Here is a 3,609-nt window from a genome sequence, read left to right on the forward strand (position 1 = left end):
TCCAGCTCCTCTCTGGTGTCTATGTCTAGTCCAGGTTGAACAGTAGTCCAGCTCCTCTGTGGTGTCTATGTCTAGTCCAGGTTAAACAGTAGTCTACTCCTCTGTGGTGTCTATGTCTAGTCCAGGTTGAACAGTAGTCTACTCCTCTGTGGTGTCTATGTCTAGTCCAGGTTGAACAGTAGTCCAGCTCCTCTCTGGTGTCTACGTCTAGTCCAGGTTGAACAGTAGTCTAGCTCCTCTCTGGTGTCTACGTCTAGTCCAGGTTGAACAGTAGTCCAGCTCCTCTGTGGTGTCTATGTCTAGTCCAGGTTGAACAGTAGTCCAGCTCCTCTGTGGTGTCTATGTCTAGTCCAGGTTGAACAGTAGGCCAGCTCCTCTGTGGTGTCTATGTCTAGTCCAGGTTGAACAGTAGTCTACTCCTCTGTGGTGTCTATGTCTAGTCCAGGTTGAACAGTAGTCCAGCTCCTCTGTGGTGTCTATGTCTAGTCCAGGTTGAACAGTAGTCTACTCCTCTGTGGTGTCTATGTCTAGTCCAGGTTGAACAGTAGTCTACTCCTCTCTGGTGTCTATGTCTAGTCCAGGTTGAACAGTAGTCCAGCTCCTCTGTGGTGTCTATGTCTAGTCCAGGTTGAACAGTAGGCCAGCTCCTCTGTGGTGTCTATGTCTAGTCCAGGTTGAACAGTAGTCCAGCTCCTCTGTGGTGTCTATGTCTAGTCCAGGTTGAACAGTAGTCTACTCCTCTGTGGTGTCTATGTCTAGTCCAGGTTGAACAGTAGTCCAGCTCCTCTCTGGTGTCTATGTCTAGTCCAGGTTGAACAGTAGTCCAGCTCCTCTGTGGTGTCTATGTCTAGTCCAGGTTGAACAGTAGTCCAGCTCCTCTGTGGTGTCTATGTCTAGTCCAGGTTGAACAGTAGTCCAGCTCCTCTGTGGTGTCTATGTCTAGTCCAGGTTGAACAGTAGGTCCAGCTCCTCTGTGGTGTCTATGTCTAGTCCAGGTTGAACAGTAGTCCAGCTCCTCTGTGGTGTCTATGTCTAGTCCAGGTTGAACAGTAGTCCAGCTCCTCTGTGGTGTCTATGTCTAGTCCAGGTTGAACAGTAGGCCAGCTCCTCTGTGGTGTCTATGTCTATTCCAGGTTGAACAGTAGTCCAGCTCCTCTGTGGTGTCTGTCTAGTCCAGGTTGAACAGTAGTCCAGCTCCTCTGTGGTGTCTGTCTAGTCCAGGTTGAACAGTAGTCCAGCTCCTCTGTGGTGTCTATGTCTGGTCCAGGTTGAACAGTAGGCCAGCTCCTCTCTGGTGTCTATGTCTAGTCCAGGTTGAACAGTAGTCCAGCTCCTCTGTGGTGTCTATGTCTAGTCCAGGTTGAACAGTAGTCTACTCCTCTGTGGTGTCTTTGTCTAGTCCAGGTTGAACAGTAGTCCAGCTCCTCTGTGGTGTCTATGTCTAGTCCAGGTTGAACAGTAGGCCAGCTCCTCTGTGGTGTCTACGTCTAGTCCAGGTTGAACAGTAGTCTAGCTCCTCTGTGGTGTCTATGTCTAGTCCAGGTTGAACAGTAGTCTAGCTCCTCTGTGGTGTCTATGTCTAGTCCAGGTTGAACAGTAGTCCAGCTCCTCTGTGGTGTCTATGTCTAGTCCAGGTTGCATCCGCTCCTCTGTGGTGTCTATGTCTAGTCCAGGTTGAACAGTAGTCTAGCTCCTCTGTGGTGTCTATGTCTAGTCCAGGTTGAACAGTAAGTCCAGCTCCTCTGTGGTGTCTATGTCTAGTCCAGGTTGAACAGTAGGCCAGCTCCTCTGTGGTGTCTATGTTTAGTCCAGGTTGAGTGAAAACAATCTCAGCACACTAGTGATCTTCATGCTCTGCCAACCAAATGGCTCTTCTTTAACCTGAGAACAGAAGTCATAGTTGAGAGATTCCAGTACTTATAGATGACAGATGAGTTTCCAGTAGTTGTGAGCTCCTCTGTGATTGTAATCTTCACCCAGGTTGAGTAGAAAAATAATTAGAGGATCTTGATGCTCCACAAATCTAATGGATGTTATTTAATTACCGTATCTACCAGGTGGAATACCAGGGCTCGGGCCTCCCAGCGCGCCTGCCCGACTCGACGACCCTGTGTTTGGCCAGCTGGACTGTACCCCTGCTGGGCTGTCCGAGCAGAGGCAGCGGGCGGAGAAGGTCTACCAGGAACAGCTGACCACGGCTAATAACAAGAGAAAAGAGCTGCTCCTTAACCGCAGCACCAAACAGAAGAACGAGAGAGAGATGCTCAGCAGGAACAGGAAGGAGTGAGTGGGAAAGGGGAAGGCAGAGGGGGAGAGGTGGGGGAAAGGGAGCGAGAGGGAGTCATGGAGAGACGGGGAGTGGGGAGGGTGAAATTCTCCACTTGAAATTCAGAAAGTGAGTGAATAAAATGAGAATGCAGAAAAAAATGGTATATGGAAAGGTTCAAGGTTAAAGGCCATTTTATATGAGATGTCTTGTCTATATGTTCTGTTTCTATATTTTTTCCTCTCACACTCTCTCTCCTGGCAGACTGATAAACGACCACATCAACCGCTTTGAGAAGCTGCGTGACCTGCGGGCCTCGTTGGAGGACACCTGGAGACGCAGCGCCGACCTGAAACGCCACCGAGACAGAGAGGAGAAGGAATTCATCAAGTAATATACTCAAATCACAACCTGGACTGGCCCTAACCCTTCTATGTTTACAGATCTGTAGGATGGAAACAATATGATGGAAGCTTTCCCACTGCACTGCACTGTTTATACACCTATCCAGACCAGATCTTCACTGATCTATCCACCCTTCAGATCTACCACTACACTGTTTATACCTATCCAGACCCTTCAGATACCACTACACTGTTTATACCTATCCAGACCCTTCAGATCTTATACCTATCCAGACCCTTCAGATCTACCACTACACTGTTTATACCTATCCAGACCCTTCAGATCTACCACTACACTGTTTATACACACCCTTCAGACATGCTAGCATCGGGGGTTAGGGTCAAGAAGGAGAAAAAGGTAGTGATTTGGGACCGGCTGATTGAGTCGATCACTGTCATGATAGTTGACGTCTGCTATCTGTACCATCACATTCTGACGTTGATCTCTGATGTCTATGACAGGTCTGGGAGCAGTCTGCTGATTGATTTGACCACATTCTGACGTTGATCTCTGATCTCTATGTCAGGTCTGGGAGCAGTCTGCTGATTGATTTAGTTGATCTCTGATGTCTATGACAGGTCTGGGAGCAGTCTTCTGATTGACCAGTGTGAGCAGTACCGCTGTTACCAGTGCAAGAGGAAGACAGAGAACTGTGGAGAGACAAACATCTGAAAGAGTCTCACTACATCCTGGCTCTCGCCTCATGGTGTAGACCGCTGAAACCTGGTCTCAGAGCAAACGTAGCCATGCCACTCCATTTAGTATGATATGTTACTTTACATTAGATTACATTACATTGGCTTACCAACGTAATAGCGGTCGTACAATATAATACGAATTGTAGGACGTATCCTACGTCTTGATCGCACCAGTATCGTTTAGTATGATGTATCACACTCAACTGCTTTAGTTTGATATCACACTCAACTGCTTTAGTA

General features: G+C 48.0%; 1 long non-coding RNA gene across 1 annotated transcript; it reads left to right on the plus strand.

Annotated features, from left to right (window-relative positions):
• The first annotated feature begins 2,160 nt into the window (after window positions 1–2,160).
• On the plus strand, window positions 2,161–3,289 carry LOC135530273 (uncharacterized). Its single transcript, XR_010453827.1, has 3 exons — window positions 2,161–2,283; window positions 2,531–2,656; window positions 3,250–3,289. It is a non-coding gene; the product is annotated as an uncharacterized LOC135530273 (long non-coding RNA).
• The last annotated feature ends 320 nt before the right edge of the window (window positions 3,290–3,609 follow it).

Source organism: Oncorhynchus masou, unplaced genomic scaffold, assembly GCF_036934945.1.
Source record: "Oncorhynchus masou masou isolate Uvic2021 unplaced genomic scaffold, UVic_Omas_1.1 unplaced_scaffold_13100, whole genome shotgun sequence".
Lineage (NCBI taxonomy): Eukaryota > Metazoa > Chordata > Actinopteri > Salmoniformes > Salmonidae > Oncorhynchus > Oncorhynchus masou.